The sequence below is a fragment of the Carica papaya genome, chromosome 3 (assembly GCF_054855325.1).
Source record: "Carica papaya isolate Zhongbai chromosome 3, ASM5485532v1, whole genome shotgun sequence".
NCBI classification, from domain to species: Eukaryota; Viridiplantae; Streptophyta; class Magnoliopsida; order Brassicales; family Caricaceae; genus Carica; species Carica papaya.
The window spans coordinates 26,109,232-26,115,231 of NC_142311.1; positions in this window are offsets into that span (position 1 = coordinate 26,109,232).

The window sequence follows — 6,000 nt, forward strand, 5'->3', positions numbered from 1 at the left end:
AGGAATTTTCTCTTGGTATTCCAAAAAAATAAGAGATTGTTGCACAATAAACTACAGAAGCTGAGTATGTATCAGCAACTGGCTGCAAATCAAGTTTTATGGCTTAGAAAGATCTCAGTAGACCTACACATGGAGCAAAGGAAAGCTACTGAGATTTATGTTGATAATCAAGCTGCAATAGCCATATCCGGCTATCCTATTTTTCATGGGAGTACCAAGCATTTCAAGATCAAATATTATTTTCTAAGAGAAGTTCAAAAACATGAAGAAGTACATCTTGTCTACTGCAAAACAGAAGATCAACTTGCTGATGTACTAACCAAGCCCTTGTCTAAAATAAAGTTTGAAATCTTGAGAAACAGAATAGGTGTCTGCGGTAAAAGATGCAAGAAGGAGTGATGAAAGCTGCCTCATTTACTGCAGAAGACTTGGTCTCTGGAATTGTTTATTTCAAGTCAAAATCAGTTCCACAAAATTATGATTTTATTGCAAATAAAACTACAGTAGAATAGTTTTTTTTTTCTTGATAAATATGTCTTTATTTTCTGCAGATTTTTAGACTGTTAGTTGCTCAAATTCTTGTATAAAAGCGTACTTCTGTCAATGGAAAAAATAGATTTCTGCAGTTCCCTTTCAGCCTTATAAACTCTATCTTCTTTGCTCTTTATCATAATTGCTTTGCCAAACAAACACAAAACAAAAATACAACAACAAAAGTAGAAAGCAATGTTCTTGCATGTTGCATCCTTATAAAATATTGGTGATGTTGTCCGCTGCTCATTGATTGCCGGAGGATCTGGTATTGTCACGCGATTAATCTATTCCTCTCATTTATAAAATAGAAAGCAACGATCTTTCAAGTCTCACATCATGTGATTTGATATTGTTTTTTTTACTTTAGGGTATTTATCTTGCTCTCGTAGTCTTTTTATGCAGTAACTGTCTGTGCTTATTTAATTTTTTCATTTTCTTCACTGATTCACTATTTTGGTAAACTACAAATCAAACCCTAAGTTGTTCTTGACAGTTGTAGTTGTTATTGGCTCATAGATAGTTGTAGTTCTCAATGAGAATGCTATCTATTCTGCTATGTACAATGATAATCTGAAGTTTCTTATGTCAAAAATTAGGTTGATTCCTACTCAAGTAGTGATACAGCTTTTTTTTTCGCTGACCTAAGCTTCCTTGGTTCCTAAGTTTCCATGTCAAATTTTGATGTGGTTATTTACCAAGTTGTTGCCAAAGCCACAAATGATTGTTGTATCTTTTTCTGACAGCTGAAGTAGAGGCATGAGCTGAAAGCTAAAGAGCAGGCATTGGGTGAAGCTAGAATCTTTTTTGTTGTTGTTGCACAATTAATAGTGGTTATAGACTCTTGTAACCAGTTGGGTCTTCTTTTCGCTCTTGCACTTGCCCTTTGAGAGTGAGACTCACCATTTTCTATTTCAGCATCAAGATTGGGATGGCGGATGCCTTCTGTTTGTAGCATATCAGAATCTAAAACTTGGGCATCAATCGATGTACTTGTATCGGGTAAATCACTATTGATGACATCATCTGTTTGTGCACCTGTATATTGATGTGTGCTTGATTCAGTAACTGGGATTTGAGGAACGACTGTTAATGCTTCTGTCTGTCCTTGAGTTGCATATGGGAACTGATTTTCATAGAAGACTACATCTCCGAACACTATCCATTCATTGTTATCAATATCAAAAAGCTTGTATCTTTTCTTTCCTTCAACAAATCCCACAAAAACACATTTAAGTTCTTGGGGCAAACTTGTGCCTGTGAGGTTGATTATTTGTTGAATAACATAGGCATCCAAACACTTTAAGTCTGCTGTAGTCTGGCGGTCTTTGATGCTGTATTTCATACGGACTTTTTCATTTTAGGATTGCAGAAGGCAATCTATTTATAATGTATGTGGCCTGCAATATTGCTTCTCCCCGGAATGTCAGTGGCAGTGAGGCTTGGAACGGTACAGCTCGAGCTACTTGCAATAGTTGCCTATGTTTTCGTTCAACTCTTCTATTCTGTTGTGGGGAATAAGCACAGGTGGTGTGATGAATTATGCCGAATTCAGTGAAGACATTCTGACATGTAGAGGGCCAAAAATTCTCCTCCATTATTACTTCGAATTGTTTTGATTTTTGCATCAAACTGTTTTGTGATCATTCTGATTAACTTTTCAAGCAGAAAACCAGTTTGTGCTTTATTCTGCATGAGATAGGTTCAAGTGCATCTACTTTTATCATCTACAATTGTCAAGAAGTAAGAGGCACCAAAAAAGGATAGTTGATTATAGGGACCCCATACATCCACATGCATTAGTTCAAACAATGTATCGCTATGTTTATCACTACTTTAAAATGACATTCTCATCTGTTTTGCTTTTGCACATACATCACATGGTTCGACTGACCGATCTCCTTTATTATCCTTAAAACGTAATTTTTGCAGCACAAGTGAAGAGGGATGCCCCAGCCTTTGATACCAACATGTCGAGGTATCCATTACATTACTGATTATTCCATTATTCAACTGGTAATCTGAAGCAGAGCCACATGTATGAGCTTCATACTGTCTGATACTTTCTGGTTTGAAGGAGGTGGAATCAAGGCAATATAGGTTGCCTGCAGACTTGCCGACAGCCACTGTTTTGTTAGTCTTCTGGTCCTATATTATTTGGCAAACTTTAGGGCAAAAGACAAATGTAATTCCATTAGTTTTGGTAAACTTGCTACCAGACAATGAATTGTGGTGAAAGGAAGGTATATGTAACACTTCTTTTAGAGTCAGCCCATTCTTCAAATCTATATCTTCAGAATATTCGACCCTTAAAATTGTTCCATCTGGTAAATGCACTGAGCTCGGTCATTTTATTCTACTGAGACTGTGAAACTAGGAGCTATTTGCACAAATATGATTGCTGGCCCCTGTATCTATTATCCAACAAGAATTTTTTAAAGTTATATCAAAAGCTATACCTGTAAATTCTTGTGTATATCCCACAAAGTTGTGATCTACAGTGGACTTTCCCTTCAGTATCTTCGATAGCTTCTCTTGGATAATTTCCCTCATAGACATCTTCATCATACTTCCTTCCTGTTTTTCATAATTACTTCCCAATTCCTCATTATCAAGTGGAGTATCTACTATGCTGATTGCTGATTTTAGTCTTGTATGCAGCAGGCCCTTTATTTTCTGCCTCAGTTCTTTATACCAGTCTGGATATCGATTAGCTTAAAGCATGTATCTTTTATATGTCTATTCTCTTTACAATACGTGCAGAATTTTTCTTCCTTCTTGAAGAACTCCTTCCTGGAATTGCTTCTGCCTATGCTGATACTCTTTTGTGAGGCGAAAGATGTGGTTAAGGCCGCTACCTCCATCGCTTCAGTAAAACTGCTCTTCATTTGTCGTTGTCTTTCAATATTCATTACCATTGAGTATACCTTGTCAATGTGAGGCAGAGGATCAAGCAGCAGTATTTGATTTTTTGATTGATCGTATGAGTCATTGAGACTCATGAGGAACTGCATAATTTTCGAGTTGTCGTTTAGCCTTAAGACCTGTTCTGAAATGCCACAAGTGTATCTTCCACATGTGCATTATGGAGTCAGAATGATGTTGTTCAACTCATCCCCCCAGCCAGCAAAGCTTGGTGAGGTATACCACGAGGGAGTCGTTTTCTTAAGAAATAGATCCTAACTCTCTTTTTAACTGATATTCTCGGGTCCATTCGACTCACCAAACCTCTTTTCTAGTTTATCCCATAGTTCCTGAGCTGAGTTCACAAAGAGGAACGCTTTGTGGAATTCTTTTGAGAAGGAGTTTAATATCCAAGAAACCACCATAGCATTACTTGTAAACCAATCTTTATGTTCTGCTGAATCTTCAGATGGGATTCTTACTTTACTAGTTACAAATCCTAGTTTATGTTTTGCTGCCAGCACGATTTTGAGTGATTTGCTCCATGTCCGATAGTTCATGCCATTAAAAGGGATTGAGACAAGTGAAATTCCGGGGTTCTTATTTGACTTACTCATCGCTGAAGTTCTTTCAATCGAAGCGGTATTGTTCTGCACTTGATTCATCGCCTTCTGTCACTGGTGTTGCTCTGATACCATGAACAGAAACATGTTTGCTGTAGAACTTGTTACAGAGGAGAAAAAAGGAAGAGAATGAGTTTACAGTAGAAATCTATTACGAAGAAGAAAATGAATTAACAAAGGAAGAGAATGAGTGTTCTGTATGATTTGGTGAATTTGAGATCCAGTTCTGTATCATCGAACCCATTTGCCAATAACATTATTTTTCTCTTGTGCGGCGAAGTTTCTTCTTGCAACTGAGAATGTTATTTTGCTCTATAATTTTGTTACTCTTTTATATCTAAGAAATCTCTATAGCAGAATTTTATATTTAAATCATATATGTTACTGCAATTCTAGGGAAATGTTACGTGAAAGAAGTATCTTCCTCAACAGTCTGTTACATCTTAGTAAAAAAGAGTTTTGTACTTGGAGCTAGCAATTCATAGTTAGGAATTATCATAGTTCAATATGTGTGTCTGCATGCATGGTAGAAATTAGCAAGAATAAGAGTATTGGAAAGGGAAAATGAAATGGTTGGAGTTGTTCAAATTACAGAAATGTAAGGTTGAAGTAGGCACCAGAAGTTTTGCACTCAAAAAATTCAAAAGCACCATACTCTATGAGGGTGCTGGATCTTTGTTATTTCTCTAGGAAGTCATGGTTCGAGTTATACATTTTCTGTCCCGTGTGTCTGAGAGATCTTGATTCGAATTATGGATTATATTGTGCTGTGTGTCCTTATTATATGGTGTTATTTTGATATTTAAAAAAAATTGAAATCCCGTATTCCAAAAGTTACCACTTTAAATCTCTAATTTCTCAGATTTAAATCTTCTTTTGACTATAAAAAGTTATTAGTGAATTTTTCATGTGTTATAAAAGAATGATGGATGTACCCATAGCTACCCCTAACATGAACTACTCCTTGTCAGTGGCCAAACCTAATTTCATGTGCTGTTGCACAATTTCTGGTCAACAGGCGGTGCACCGTCAGACCCAAATACAAGTTTTGGAAATTAATTTGGGACTACATTTAATGATTAGGTTGTCTACAACTTTAGAATTTCTAATGTATAAACAAAGTGGACTGTGATACGATTCGATAAGTTGATTAAGCTAAATAGGATCGACATCAATTTTAAATCAGATATGGAAAAAAAATACTGTTCAGTCTATAAATTGATGTTTTAAATAATATGGCAAACATACAGTTGTAGAAAATATGCTTTGTTGGATTATGAAAGTTTAAATTGGCAGAATGAAAGTTCAAGTGGAACAAATAAACGCCACAAAAAGAAGATATTATTGGGAATGGCTTCTTATTCTATCATAACTCCGCTTGAAGAAGAGAGAAGAGTTCATTTTATAATTTCTTTGATAGGAAATTTGCCACAAAAAAAAAAACATCCCCCCTCTTACCATGAAGTTGATCTTCCCTTTTCACCTTTTCTGCCTGACAAAACATTCTTTTATATATATATATAGATTTACATGTGTATGCGTGTCTCTCTAACTGAAACATTTAATTTACTTGCAATAACATGTCCTGTTCAATTAAGCTCGAGGAGGGCCGCAGTTCAGGGCAGATGGGCTGCTCACTGGACCACCATTAGCACCTGTAATGGGAGGTTTTGCAGGACCTGATACTAATTCAGGCGTTGGGGACTTGAGCCAAGCCAAGTCAACGTTAGATTTGTCATATGCCAAGAGACAAGATGGGAAAGTTTCCATTATTGGATATGAGCCCAGAGCTACCCTCCAACAAGTTCTAATCTTCTGCACTCAGATTGTAGCTCTATACCAATAATTGTATCAGTTCATGGGAATGGAGAATATAAGTTAAAAACCGATCTTTTTTATGCCAAATAAAAATAGCTAAAAATTTTGTAGGCATCAGCCGAAA